The 16646-nt window shown below is 35.7% G+C and overlaps 1 protein-coding gene across 1 annotated transcript in view; it reads right to left on the reverse strand.

Annotated features, from left to right (window-relative positions):
* Positions 1-16646, reverse strand: part of LOC150107671 (uncharacterized) — a 236160-nt gene that overhangs the window by 59624 nt on the left and 159890 nt on the right. The window lies entirely within an intron of this gene.

Raw genomic sequence — 16646 nt, forward strand, 5'->3', positions numbered from 1 at the left:
ACTGTTAAGTTGAGCTATGGAAAGTTTTTTCACTTGATTATAAATTAAATTAAAAATACCAAGAAATCATATTCTTATTTAATCCTTAATCCAAGTGTGAGCAAAATAAGTTTGTGTGTGAAGTATCTTCACAACTAGGCTACCTATATATAGAGAGACTAATGATGTCACATTAATTACCTTAGTATCCTATAATGCCAAGCACATAATCCTTTCAGGTATATATATTGCTATGCATTATGGGAAGGGCCACTACCCAGATCAGGCTTTGACCTTTATTGAGGTCTCAGCAGTGGGTGCCAGACCCAAAAGAGATACCAAGGTTGAGGTAATGCATAAGTCATATTTTCCATATACACTGGTGTTCCAAAAGCTAAAGACAAACTACATTTTTACCTGTATATGAAAAAATTTTCATGACTAAAGACAAACATGGACATAAATTTATGGCCAGCATACTAATCAATTATATTACACAAAAAATACAAAGCACAGAATTCGATCTGTCCGGAAGTACTTACAAATCTCTCCTTGTACTTAACGAATTACATATGATATAGTTCTTTCATCCACTACAGTCCTTACTTGATTCCTTTGTCTAAACAATCTTTCTTTTTTCCGTATGTCTGTTCTTTGTTTCCTATCATTTTCCCTGTCTTTTGTTATCAATATTCCTTTTACTTTCGGATTCTGACACTTTTTAATGTGGTGGCCTCGGCCGTTCAAAAAATGCTTTCTGTGATGAGCTCTCTACAGCTTTGGCGATGAATAGCTGACTTCACATTGCAGGGGACCCAGGGAAGAGAAGGCTGAGAATCCTAAGGCATCTCTCTGTGTTATAAGATTCATACAAATCAAATTGCAATACATTTTTGGCAAAATGTTATGAATTTCCTAAGGATGTAGTTAAGGAATTAATGTGCAGTGCTTACAGAAAATTATACATAAAGACATTTCGGCATGGAATATGTCTACCCTAAACTGTGATGCAGCTCTCACAGCATTGTACCATGCTTAACACCAAGTGATTTAGGAGTTCCTGAGGAAAACTGGCCAACTCCTCCTTCAGAGCAAGGATAAGCTTTGTTTTCTGGAGGGGAATTTTGAGCAGCAATGCTTCTCTCTATTGCATCCCAAACATTCAATAGGGTGGAGATCTGGGCAGCATGCTGACCACTCAATTCGATTAATAGCCTTGATCTCCAGAAGTATCTCCAACTGCTCGTGCACGATGTGGTGTGGCAATGTCATCCATAAAAAGGAATTCTTTGTCTACAGCACCATGGAACAATTGAACATTATGTTGAAGAACTTTGCTGCAATATTGTTCACCAGTCATAGTACCTTTTGCTTGTAGCACCAAGCAAAAGCATTTGTAACTTAGTGCATCCATTAAGCATAATGCATCTGTTAATTATTCTACTTTATCTATCTTATCTAATATATTATATTTTGTCTTGACTTTATGCTCCAGCTTTCTTACTGTCACTCACACTCTACAGTTTAAAGAATTTATTTGTTTCATGACTGCGCCAGTTAAACTACTTACTGAGTGCGAGTTTATAAGAAATATAAACAAAGATAAAGCAGATATCATTCCCCAGTTAACTCTGACCTTTACTTTATATCAGTCGTGGCTTAAACATATAACTTAGCAATCGTAAATACTTTCCCCTTATTAGTCAGATATATGCAGGTTTGTACTTTTTTTTAGAATCAGTGCACTGACAGATCAATTCACAAATCAATTTATTTAAAACTAGAATTCTACATACACTGTTCAATTTACATATAAGTATTCACACAACGAAATTTCAAGTCTTAGATAATTACAAGAAATTTTATTTTTTACAATTCTATCTTATAATTTAAGCATAACTTCTGATATTCTTACTAGTTGATTATTAATTAACTTAAGGAATTCACAACGTATACTAGAATATAAATTAAATAAACTTTAATATATATTTCCAATATTTCGGCAACGTCACATTGCCATCTTCAAAGCAACTTAATATAAAGACACGTGCACGCAGGCACTACATACAGTAAATGAGGAATGAAGCGAGGAAGCTATTATTTCTCCTAAAAGTCCAGATGGTACCCCCCTAGCTGGCTATGCAGATATTCTTGGCCATTGGGCTGAAGGTCTCCTGATGTAAGTCTCCCAAATTTGGGGCAGTCTCATGCAACCAAATTTGTTGAGGTTTGGCATGTTTCTTAGGGCTGAGGCTGATTCCATGAAAAGTTTTTCAAATTTGAACTTGCTACGGTGTATTATTGTGGCTTTCTTCCACCGTATTCTGTGGCGTGTATCCAGAGCATGGTCTGCAAGACCAGAGTGGCTATACTGGTGAAAAAGGATGCAGTCTTGTGTTCTGAAATTCTGATATTCGCTGTCCTGCCTGTTTGGCCAAAGTAGGACAGCTTACAGCTGCAAAGGACCTGGTATACACCAGGTAGGTCTAGGGGAAGTGGTTGGTCTTTAGTGGAGCAGATAAGGGATGCCAATTTTCTATAAGGTCTATAACAAGAGGTCAAGTCATGGTTTTTTAAGATTTTGGTAATTTTTTCCAAGGTGCCTCAGATGTAGGGAATGGTGATAGATTTGGAGTAATCCTTGTTGTGAAGGGGAGGAGGGGTGTGGTTTACTGGTTTCAATATTTTTTGAATTTTTTTTTTTTTGGGAGGGGGGGTTAGCCATTGGCTGAGAAAGTGTTGAGGATGATGGGAGTTAGTTCAGTGGTTAGGGCATTATCATTTGAACAGATTAGTTTAATCCTGTTGTATAGTGTTTTCACCACTCCATATTAATGTGAGGGGAGGTGGGGATTGTTGGTGAATGTATCTGCCTGTATGGGGTTTTCTATAAATAGAGAAAACTAAGGTTCCATCAGGCTGGTGGGTGACTAGTGTGTCTAGGAAAGGGAGGCTGTTGTTTTCCTCTTTTTCCAGGGGCAACTTGATTCTGGGGTGTTGGTTGTTTAAGTGTGTTAAGAATGAGAGGAGTGTATCAGAGCCATGTGGCCAAATAGCGAACACATCATCAACATAGCGAAGCCATATGGTTGGTTTTTGTGTGGCAGAGTTTAAGGCTTTCACTTCAAAAGTCTCCATAAAGAAGTTGGCCAAAGGGGGGGGGGTGAACCCATGGCTGTCCCCTCTATTTGTTTGTAGAACTTTCCCTGCCAAACGAAATAGCCTGAGTTTATTGTGAACTGAAATAGGACTAAGATATCGGGAGGAAATTTAGCTTGGATTCGCTCTAAGGTTTCCTGGAGTGGGACATTTGTGAATAAGGAGGAGACGTCAAAACTGACCATTATGTCAGTATGGTGTAAGGTTTTCTATGCTGCTTTGAAGTGGGCTGAGTTTTTTTATGTGTGATGGTGTGTTGCCAGTATAGTGTGTGAGCGCTTTGGCCAAATGTTTAGCTAATTTGTATATGGGGAGAATCAATGCCATCCACTATGGGACGTAATGGCACATTATCTTTATGTATTTTTGGGAGTCTATAAACGGGGAGATATAGAGTTAAATGGTTTTAACTTGTTAATAACTTCTACAGGCCAAGAAGTGACCTTCTTAAGGAGCCTGGAGTTTTCTGATTTGTGAGTTGGTGGGATTGTATTCAATGGGAAGGCAAGTAGCCGGATCTAATAATAGAGCATTAAGCTTACCTGTATAGTCAACCTTTCTTTGATTACTTTGAAGCCTGCAGCACTCATCACTCTTTCACGTGGCCACAACTTCGCCAATGCTCCGCCAATTACGTCCCATAGGTGTAGTGTTCGTTGAGAGCTCCTGATAACGTGTTATTTTAAGTTATCGTTGACAAATTTGCTCGAATATTACGTAGTTTTGTTTGCTTTGCGTATCTTAGTGTCTGTTTGTGTGTCTTTGGTGTTTCAATTATTAATTTGATAAAATACGATAGAAGTGAGTATGGCTCCCGTAAGAAGGAAAATGGTGGCTAGTAATAATGGTTCGGCATCTTTGTATAATAATAATAACTGTAATATAAAGGAGATCATTCAATGTACTATCAGCGAAATGTACGCTTTGTGGAGTGTGGTTGGAGTATGGTTAGATGATGATAATGGAGTGAATGTGTGTAGAAAATGTAAGGAAAATGAGGAATTAAAGTGTATTTCAGGTCGTGTGATATTTTTGTCAAATTTCAGAATGAGGAAAATAGTGATATGACAAGAAATGGCGAGGTTGTACCAGAGAACTGTGAGGGTGTGAATGATGGTATTAATACAGAGCAAATTAATGGTTTAACAGAAAATAAAATAGATGAGATAGATGCAATGAGAGAGATCGCGTTGTTGAGCAGAGCGATACAAAGAGCAAAGTGGCAGCTAGAGCGTATGAACAAAAGTTTACTGGGTGTACCAGCCAATAATAAAAAGCATGATAGAAAAATAAGAGTGTGAACGTAAACAAAATGAAGGAGAGAGTGCTGCTGTATGGAGATTCATTAGTACGAAGTGTGTTAGTAGAGGATTTGATGAAATCGTACCAACCTGGTGCGACCATCAAGGATGTAACTGAGTCTATTAGAGAGCAAAAGGAAAGGGTGAAAGAAATGATTCTTGTGGCAGGTACAAATTATGTGAAAGGTGATAAAATGGAAATGATAGAGCACCTGAATGAATTGTTTCAGATAGCAAAAGAAAAGAGTGAGAGAGTTAGGATGATTAGTCTTTTTCTGCAATATGACAACTGTTTAAAAGGAGGGCCATAATTGCAAACGACTTTATGCATGGGTTATGTATGACGAGTGGTGTGGAATTTGTGGATGTGTGGAGTAAGTTCGATGGGCAGAAGGATCTATATAAGATGGATGGCTTGCATTTGAATAGATTCAGTGTAAGGAGACTGAATCTATTCAAATGCAAGCCATCCAGAATCAGGGAAACTAGATTTATTAAGGTGGGGGGGTAGATATGCAGAATTTAGGGAGGCAGTTGAGTGTATCAATGAGTATAATATGCACGAGCGAATAAGGACAACAAATCAGAATGGGATAGTTAGTATAAGGCATCAAGGTAGGGATGGGGATCTGAAATTCATGTACACTAATGCTAGGAGTATTAGGAACAAGAAGGAAGAATTTTTGGCCATGATTGGCACTTCCAAAACACAGGTTATTGGCATTGGTGAAACATGGCTAACTGAAAATGATATAGCTAGTGGGATTGAATGTGATGGGTATAGTGTGTTCAGGAATGACAGGGAGAATAAAATGGAGGGAGGATTGATGATAGCTGATGAGCTGCAGTCAAGGAGAACAGAAGTTGAATTGCAGGATAGAGAAAAGAGCACATTTCAGGCCATTTGGTGTGAGATTGTGGCTAGCAGAACAAAATATACAATTGGGTGCTGCTATAGACCAGGTGATGGAAAAGATGGTGGAGATAGTATGATCAAGAAAGTGCGGGCCAGAAGGGTAATGAGTGTGGTAAGAAAAGAAAAAAGGGATTACGAAAGAACATTGGCCATGCAGACTAAAGAGAATCCTAAACAGTTTTTTCGATATGTTGTAAGTAAAAGAAAAAATGTATATGGCAGAATGATTATAAAGAATGCCGATGGTAGGGAGGTAACTGAATCAGTTGATATAGTTGAGTTACTGAGTGAGCACTTTGCAAGAATATGTCATCCAGGTGGTGACATTGCAGAAACGAATGTACCAGTAAATTATACGGGAATTGTGGTGAATGAAGTGGAGGTGAGTAGTCTATTGCATAACCTCAATGTCAATACATCTGTGGGATTGGATGGTATACCAGCTCGTGTCGTACGTGAAGCGGCTAAAGAATTGTCAGTACCCTTGACCATTTTGCTTAATTTGAGTCTCGGGTCAGGGTTAGTCCCAAGGGGGTGGAAAGAGGGGAAAATAGTTCCACTGCTAAAGGAGGTTCCAAGACTGCTGTTGTAAATTAACGACTGATTAGCATATCAGAATCGTTGTCAAGGTCTTGGAGAAATTAGTCAAGAAAAGAATACAGGATTGGATAGATGAAAATGGGATATTGTATGGGGGACAACATGGTTTTGTGATGGATAGATCATGCCTCAGTAACTTGCTCACGTTTTATAACAGAGTGATGGCTGAACTGGATAAGGGTAATGGGTTTAAACTGATTCTACTGGACCTTGCAAAGGCCTTTGACAGGATACCACATGGAACTCTAATCAGTAAACTGGAGCAGATGGGGATGGATATAGGGTTGGTGAGATGGATAGGAGGGTGGTTGATGGAGAGATACCAGAGAGTGGTTTATTCAGGAGTTGAGTCCAAAAGACTGCTTGTGACAAGTGGTGTGCCGCAGGGCTCTGTTCTTGGACCACTACTTTTCAATTTGTTCATCAATGATATAGGAAAGGATCTGAGAGGAAGTGTTCACTTGTTTGCTGATGATGCAAAGTTGGGTAGAGCAATTGTGAGTGCACAGGATGTCAAAATTTTACAGGATGATTTGGATAGTTTGGAGGACTGGGCTAGGGAAAATGGATGTCAATTTAATGTGGCAAAGTGTAAGGTTATGCATTTTGGGGTGAAAAAAATAGCAGCAGTATATCACATTGGTGGAACCATACTCCAGGAGATTGATGAGACCAGGGATTTGGGAGTGTTGGTGGATAAGGAATTGAAGTTTAGGGGGCACATTGCAAAAGTGGCTAAAACAGCTCATCAAATCACTTGGCTTCTGAAAAATACTTTAACAAGCAGAGACAAACAAGTTATTGTTCCTCTGTATCGAGCCTTGATAAGACCCCATCTAGACTACTGTGCCCAGATATGGGCGCCAGGGTTTCTTCTTGATGGGGAGGAGGTGGAGAGGATCCAGAGACGAGTGACCAAGATGATAGCAGGTCTGTGGAATGAACCTTATGAGAACAGGTTGGAGATTTGTGGGTTGCAAAAATTGGTCGATAGGCGGAAAAGGGGTGATTGATTGAAACATTCAAATTACTGAAGGGTTTCTATGAGATTAATCCAGAAGATATTTTTGAGAATAGGACTGGTGGTGGGAGGACTAGGGGGCCATACATGGAAGCTGGGCAAGAATGTGGTTAGCAGGAGGTGTTAAAGCTAGGTTTTTTACTTGGAGAGTGGTGAATGAGTGGAATAAGCTGCCAGAGTCTGTTGTGGGTGCTACGACCATGAATGAGTTCAAGGTGAGGTATGATAGATACTGTGTGAATGTTGAATAGTTGTTCTTGACATGATGTTAGGGCCTCCCTCGATGAGTATGTACACTCCTTGGAGTTGCCCGGAATAAAAATAATAATAATGCTCCCAAAAAATACCGGCCGAGGATATAATGATCCAGATCGAACACGGAATCTGCCACCTTCCGAACCACATCGCTAACAATATAAGACTGGATGTAGCTTGTGTTCTCACCAAAGCACGACCACCAAAAACCAACATATCCAATAGTGAATACAAAGCTCTACAGGAAATGAGGAAAAACAAAGAAATAGTAATCAACCAAAACGGATAATGGAAATGCCACCGTAGTACTCAACCATACAGACTACACAGGTAGCTTAATGCTCTATTATTAGATCGGGCTACTTACCTCCCCATTGAATACAATCCCACCAACTCACAAATCAGAAAACTCCATAGGCTCCTTAAGTTATTAACAAATTAAAACCGTTTAACTCTATACCCCCCCCCATTTATATGGACTCCCAAAAATACATAAAGATAATGTGCCATTATGTCCCATAGTGGATGGCATTGATTTCCCCCACATACAAATTAGCTAAGCATTTGGCCAAAGTGCTCACACACTATCACACATAAAAAACTCAGCCCACTTCAAAGCCAGCATAGAAAACCTTACACTCCAACGTAACTGACATAATGGTTAGTTTTGACATCTCCTCTTTATTCAAATATGTCCCACTCAAGGAAACCTTAGAGTTATTCCAAGCTAAATTTCCAGAGTGGCTATACTGGTGAAAACAGATGTAGTCCTTGTGTTCTGAAATTCTGATATTCCAAACCTCAACGAATTTGGTTGCATGAGACTGCCCCAAATTTGGGAGACCTTCAGCCCAATGGCCAAGAATAACTACATAGCTCGCTAGGGGGCACCACCTGGACTTTTAGGAGAAACAAATAACTTCCTCGCTTTGTCCTCATTTACTGTGTGTAGTACCTGCATGCACATGTCTTTATTTTAAGTTCCTTTGAAGATGGCAATATATATATATATATATATATATATATATATATATATATATATATATATATATATATATATATATATATTGGAAATACATATTAAAGTTTATTTAATTTATATTCTAGTATATGTTGTGAATTCCTTAAGTTAATTAATAATCATGTATAATCAACGTATAAGCCTTTCTACGAGAATTTTTACTATTTATTCTTACCCATTAAACAAATAAACTTGTCAAACATATGCTCTATCAACAATAACTTATGTTTACTGCATAAAGAATTAAGCTTACTCTTAGAATAGATACTTATTCATTTACATTAATAATATTTATTCTAATACAATAACTGTGAACCAAGGCACAGAATTTGATTTGTCCAGAAATACTTACAAACCTCTCCTTGTACTTAACAATAAATTACATATCATATAGTTCTTTCATCCACTTCAGTCCCTACTTGATTCCTTTGTCTATACGATCTTTCTTTCTTCTGTATGCCTGTTCTTTGTTTCCTGCCATTTTCCTCGTCTTCTGTTGTCAATATCCTTTTACTTTCAGATTCTGACACTCTTTGGCAGACTCGGCCGTTCAACAAATGTTTTCTGTGATGAGCTTTCCATGGCTCCAGTGACAAGACAGTTGACTTCACATTGCAGTGGACCAAGGGAAGAGAAGACAAAAACCCTAAGATGTCTCTCTTTCCGATGACTGACAGTGGACTTCAGGTGGTGGTTGACTCAGGGAAGAGATGATGAAAACCCAAGACACTTTCCTTCAAGATGCGAGAGTTTATACACACCCCAGACTCTGCATAGTGCACATGCATAACTCTCAATATTATTATATATGGAATTGTGCTAGCTTTGGAACTCAATGATGTCACACTTCATATGTCACATATTTGATGAAACACAGTTTTGTAATGAAATTATTATATACAAAGGATTTTTGATAAGTTTTCAGGCAAATGGCAATTCATATATATATATATATATATATATATATATATATATATATATATATATATATATAGACAAAACTTGTAGAATGAACATGATGCATTGTTAATCATGCAAGATTTTACACATCCCCCACACCATGACCCCAGAACTGCCATATCTATTCCTTTCAAGAATATTCTCATGCTGGTAAGCAGTACCACTTTCATGTCAGATCAAGTGTTGTCTAGAATCTGAGGAAAGATAATGACTCTCATCTGTAAAGATACATTAGCCCATTAGTGTCCTATTCAATTTTTATGGATACAACACCAATAATGAGTGGATGACTGGTGAAATTCTGAATCTGATTGCTAAAAGTAGAGAAATGAAACTAAAAATCACAAAAGAAAACTCAACAGAAAACAGGAATACCTACAGTTTAATTAAAAATGAAATAGACTTAAAATGTAAAAAATGAAAAGAAGAATACCTTGAAGAAAAAAGCCAAGCAATGTGAAGAAGCCAAAAAAAAAAAAAAAAAACATGATTTAAAGACTTTTTCAGAACAATAGAAGAAATATCTAAAAAGTATGTTCCTAAAACAATCACGCTAATAGATCAAAATTGAAATATTACAGGAAACGAAGATGAAATGAAGAAAATATGGTACATCTATTTCACTGCAAACTTTGGAAACAATAACACAAACCATGTACCAGAACCTAACTGAAGTTCCACAGAACCACCAAAAATTCTTGATGAAGAAATACATAAAGCACTCAATGAAATGAAAGATGAGAAAGCTACTGGTTTTGATAATATTCCAAAAGAATTGTGGAAAGAAGGCAGAGAAAGAGTTATAAATTACCTGGGAAAACTATTTAACAAAATAATTATTGAAGAGAAATTCCCTAAGGATTGGAAGATATCAAAAATAATTCCATTGCATAAAAAGGGTGATAAAAGATTATGTGCTAACTATAGGCTCTTGCTACTTAATCATGTTTATAAGATTTTCATCCATATTATACAAAACTGAATTAAATCTATCTATGAAGAAATCTTAGAAGAGGAACAAATGGGCTTCAGAAGCGGCAGAGGAACAGTTGATGCAATTTTTGTAATACAGTGACTAGCAGATCTTACAATAGAAAACAATTTTATTCTTTATTGCTGTTTCGTCGATTATAACCATGCTTTTGATACAATAGGTAGAAAATACATGATCAAATTCCTTGAAAAAAATTAACATAGATCCCTATATTATTAATCTTATTAAGTAATATTATCAAGACACAAAAGCAATAGTGAAATTTACGGAGTTATGCAAGGCTGTCCACCTTCACCATACTTATTTAATATATACATATTAGTAATGTTGTCAGAGAAGCTCTAGAAGAATGTACTGGCCTTTCAGTAAATGGAACCAATTACCCATATCAAATATGCGGATGATAATAGCGAAGAAGATCTGAAATCCATGATCAGCAAAATAAACCAAATTAACAATAAATATAATGAGCATAAATTTCACTAAAATTAAAATAATGACAACAGGGAAAGAAAAGAAACCAGTTAACACTGATAATAAATATATTGAACAAGTAACTCAATTTAACTATTTGGGATCACTTATCACTGAAGATCTAAATTATATGAAAACAATAAATCAGAGAATAAGTTTAGGCGTTTATAATAGGAAAGCTATATAAAATTTGGAATAGTAATAAAATAAGTAAACAGCTGAAACTAAAAAAATACAACTCAGTGGTATTGCCTGTGGTCCTCTACTGATCTGAAAGTTGGATAACAAAGAAAAAAGAAGAAATAAAAATCCAAATGCTTTACGAAAAATAAACTAAACTAAATGGACTGAGAAAAAGACCAATCAAGCAGTGAGGAATGAACAAAAATTATAAAGAACTAATATTAGACAAACTAAATAAAAAGAGGTTAAAATGATATGTGCATGTAAATAGAATGAATCAACTACAGCAGTGTTTCTCAAACTTCAGATATCTGTATACCCCCTTCTTAAATTTTCATTATTACCAAATACCCTCCCCCCTCATCAAATAATAAATAAAGTATATTTCATTGTGAATGTCTATTTTATTTGAATTTATAAATTCATGTAAACAAAAAATATGATTTATTTTTAATAGAACAAAATTTGGAATAAGTTCCTCTTCATTTCCCATCCACGAAAATCCGCATTTCAAGTAATTCATATCACTCTTACGAAGATTTTTCATCTTCTTCCTAGTTGGTTCTCTAGAGATGTCAGCCAACACACCCTTATTAATTTCATTTGATCCAAATGCAATATCAATGTTTTCTTGTTGCTTACAGCTGCTTGTATTTGCTATATTGCTCTCTTTTGTGGGTTTTATAAATCCAATCTTTAACCAATAATCCATACCTCAGAATTTGAAAACCAAAAAAATTATATTTACTCAAACATAACTCTCACTTTTTTTTTTTCAAAAAATTAAAGCTAAAAAATCGTGGTGCGAGATATATGCAGAGATTTTCGGAAACTAAAGTTTTCAGGAAAAAAAATCTGCAAATGGTGTGACTTACAAGAAGCTCCTACTCGCTATCGCTACTCGGCATCGAGAACAGTTTCCTTGTGTGCATCGTCAAAGTCATCTACCAAAAAAGCTTCATCTTCTTTCCCATTATTTCAAGCAAAAATTACCAGTAATTTACAAGATGAGATACGTAAAGCAGCTATGAAGAAGTGCATATGATTGGTGCAGTATTACAAAAGATTGTGCGAACCAAATTTCAACAGTTGAGTTGAAATGCTCATTCTCTTCAACCGAATTCCATAATATTTGAAACATATTCATTATATATTTCTTAGTTTTAACACATTCACGATGGGGTGGTGTCAAGCAAAACCATATGTTGCAGCAAAACATGGTTTTGCTTGAGTCTATACAGCAACTTCTGTTGGAGGAGAGATGTGATTCATTAGTTAGTGCTTTTTTTATCCCAGTTGTCTCTAATTGCACTATTTGTTGAGAAATATAATGATTCCATGCATTAATGATGCATAGCCTAAAATTGCCAAGTACCCCCTTTAGACCTTATGTGTACCCCCTGGGGTTCGCGTACCACACTTTGAGAAACACTGTTCTACAGGGACAGAAAAATTACAGGAAATGAAGATGAAATGAAGAAAATATGGTACATCTATTTCACTGCAAACTTTGGAAACAATAACACCAAATGGACAAGGGACAGACCAAGGATAAGCTGGATCACTAATATCAAGAAAACTGCTAAGATAACAGCTTCTTCCAAGATCTTTCAAGAAAGACTTTATTAAGAGAGGACTCATGAAGTACTCGGCCTGACTTGAAGGAAGAAAATCAATCACATGTATATTATTATTATTACGTGACATCTCTAGGGAGTCCAAAGACTCATCGAGGGAGGACACTTGCTCTACAACTCTCTGTCTCTACGAACTACACCAATGTCATCTACCGCCCACCACCACCATTAGCATTTCCACAGACAATCACAAACATCCATGCCCATGGCAGGATTCGAACATGTAGCCTTTTAGCTGGAGAGTGGATAAGCTAACTACTTGGCCAACCAGGCTGGCATCCATGTTTAGTCTTTAGAGTAGGGTTTCTGGTGTATATATATATATATCTCGCTAATCCGAACCCTCCAGTAATTCGAACCACGGTTTGAAAGAAAAAAAAGTTTTATTTATTATGTATTATTATTTTGTGTACTATTATTTTTATTTAATAATTATTATTTATTTGATTATTATTACAGTACAGTATTTTTTTATACTATCGATTGTACGGTTATACTGTAGGCCTATTTTGATTTATTGTGTGTTCAATAAATTTTGACGTTTTCCCAAGTTTGCTTGTGAAGACGTCGAACTGAAGCAATTCGAGCGTCATGGAAAAAACTGTGGCCTTCTAGAATTTACCAAGAGATAACTATGGTGATACACCAAAAGAGGAAATTCAAAACGTGCATAATTTGGTTAAAAGTATAAATTCACATGTTGAAATTTCACAAACAGATTATGAAATGGATTACAGGTAGAACTGAAAGTGAATTCGAAATCAAATCAGATGCTGAAATTATAAATATGATGCTATAGAATGAATTAGAAGACGATGATGAAGAACTCGAAGAAAAAAAAGTAAAACATGAAGAGGCAGCTGACAGTTTTAATGTGTGTATAGAATGGGCTAAGCAGAATGATACGCTATTCCACAACATTTTATTGTTAATGCAGCTCCAAGAAGAAGCATTCGAAAAAGTTTAGCTTCCAAGAAGCAAAAGAAAATCAGTGACTTTTTCACAAAGAAATAAAATACTTTTTTGTATTATTTTGTGAAACTTTTCTTTTGTGTTGTGTACAAGAAAGTGATAATTTTTACGCAATTAAGTTATGTACTGAACTGTGCAATTTTATTAAATCAGAATCCTCAACAATACAGGTACATACAAGCTAAATGTTTTACTAAAATAAATGTGTACTGTATTATTTTTTAAGTTTTACATTACAGTACAGTAGGTTTTTTTTTCTATCAGTTGCTTCTATCTTAGAGGGAAATTCGCTAATCTGACCTTTTCGCTATTCCGAACGAGCAGGGTTTTTATTAGTTCGGATTAGCGAGATACTATTGTGTATATATATATATATATATGTGTGTGTGTGTGTTAAAGATATTAAGAAATTTTATACTCGGCTTTAATCCTTTTCCCAAGTAAGCAAAACAAAGTTTGGAGCGTGAAATATATTCATGTCTGAGCTACTTGTATGGAGGCTAATGACTTGCCTTAGTATGTATCCCATAATGCAAAGCACCCTCACCCCTTTCAAGCATGTATAATGGAATGCATAATGGGAAGGGTCACTACTCAGACCGGCTTCGACCTTTATTGAGGTCTCTTCAGTGGGAGCCAGACCAGGAAAGATACCAAGGTTTAATAATGCAGCAGTCATATATACCTCATATACAAGTAGACAAAAGGTGCTTGACCTTCTTAATAAAAATCTCTGGATGAGAGAAAGATGTAGAAAGTTTTTTACCTTGGGTGTAATATGCATTAAAGATACCAAGAAATTTTATACTTGGTTTTAATTATTTTTCCAAGTAAGCAAAACAAAGTTTTGCATGTGAAATATATTCATGTCTGAAACCAAGTATAAAATTTCTTGGTATCTTTAACATATATAAAGCACCTCCATAGCACAATTGGAAGAACGACGGTACATTGCACCCTTTGCTTGGAATAGGCCTAAGTTTGATTCTCGTCGTGATGGGAGGAATCTTTATCTGGACGATTTCAATCGAAGGTGAGTTAGCCAATCTCATACGGAGGTAGCAGGGTTTTTTCTCCTGGAAACTCGGGTTTTTCATTCCGCATACAGACAAATCGGCCCTTCAGAACACACGCAATATACAGACAAAAAATACTAGTCGTGGTGGTGGAGGTGGGCGGTAGATGGTGTCGATGGAGATGATTCGTGGTAGAGGTTCGGTGTAGTGGTTGAGACATTTGTAAGTGTCCTTCCACGATGAGTCTTCGGACTCCTTGGAGGCATCAGGAATAATAATAATAATAATAATAATAATATTACACCCAAGATAAAAAACTTTGTATATATATATATATATATATATATATATATATATATATATTTATTTATTATTATTATTATTTGTATTTTTAATTTATTTTTTACATAGCCAAAAATCTTGCCCTGGAGACCAAACATGGAACTTTTTCAAGCCACTTCAGGCCTCCAATAAATGGGGCAGTAATCTCACACTGGATGATGTATATAAATTTAGAGATTATCTCTATAAGTTTAGATAAAATAAAATAAACTATCTCTATAAGTTTAGAGATTGTTTATTTTATTTTTATTCATCTCTATAAAGAGATTTTTATTCCAAGTGTTTATTAATTACACAAGGGTTCAATTCTGATTGATGCAATGACTTTTAACTATTTCCTTTAGAATCCGGAAAATTATTGCCTCGAGACCAAATAAAAAATATATATACATTTAATGAAACTAAAACAATATATACACTTTAAATAAAATTACATAAATAACTACAACAATTAACTGGACCAAGGCCTTCTAAAATAAATCTACACTTCAGAGCTTTTTTTATCCAAAATATTAAAATCATTCATTCTCTGATTCATTCTATTATTGGATTGTTTGACATATACTTCATCACATCAACCAGACTAAACACCTTGTTTTCACAACAACAAAAATGTTCATCAGAGTCAGTTTCTCTGTTAGGCTCTTTCCAAAAATATAAAATTTTTTTCTTCTTTTCCATAGGACTCTTTTTTTATGTAGCTTACAACGTTATTCGTCCTGTCTCACTGAAGTATAAATATTCTTACCTCTTGTAGTACTATTTGTCACACAACTTACTAATTTTTGTACCAGAGAAAGAAGTTTCTTCTACTACTTCATAAACAACAGATCTAAGTAGAGCTCGTCATTTTAAGCCATTTTACAGTTTCAAATTTCACCAATTGCTTTTCCACGGTAATCCAGTGTCCTTTAAGACAGAAGATGAAACTTTCCATTCAGTGTTTCCTCGAACATTCAATTAGAACGTTGACTGCAACATCTCCTTTTATTTACTAAATATTTGACAGCCTAAACTCCTCCAGTTTAAAGACTCAGTTTTACGGTTCCTTTTCGGAATCTTCTATTAATATCCTCCCGACTGTCACGTAAAACTTAAAAACTTCCTAAGAACAAAATTCTCTGGTTACCATTCTCAAATTTCCATTTTCTTTCTACTGTAGTCTCCCCCAGTCCAAAAATATTAAATGGAAAACTCCAGAAGTAAACAATTTATAATTACATTGGCAAAGTGAATATTAGATTGAACATTATTAGTGGATATTAGATCCAACATTAGCCTTAGCTACTTATGTTAAGTAGGTAGTGCAACTTAGGGATGTCAATGATTGTATTCTCGTAAGCTCTGACAACTTATGAAACTTTCTACAAACATTCAGCTTTGAAATAATGTTGGATCTAATATCCACTTTGCGTATGTGATTTTACATCGCCGAAATGAAGCCATATGGCTCTTTCTTTTATTAATAGACAATTCGACTGAACCAGAGGTAGTCCACCACCCAGGTAACTCACTGAAAAGTGGAGAAAGCTACACGCACCTTGCAGCCTTTCGTAAATCAGGAATTGTGCACCATTGAGTAGTTCTCGGTTATCAGATCAACTGTTGTGGAATTGCAGTGCTTGTGTTCAAGTAACCCTTGTTTTACTTAATAATGGCCACAAAGTGCAAGAGTAGTGATGCTGGGAATTCGGATATGCCAAAGAGAAGCTGTAAAGTGCTTCCTTTTAAGTGAAAAAAAAAAGTTCTCTTATTATTACTTATTGTTGTCAGAACATTGTTAATCTCTTACCCTTGCTATGGCAGTTCGTTTTAT

This window comes from Typopeltis vanoorti, chromosome 4 (genome assembly GCF_054136105.1).
Source record: "Typopeltis vanoorti isolate ZY-2024b chromosome 4, IOZ_Tvanoo_1.0, whole genome shotgun sequence".
NCBI lineage: Eukaryota > Metazoa > Arthropoda > Arachnida > Uropygi > Thelyphonidae > Typopeltis > Typopeltis vanoorti.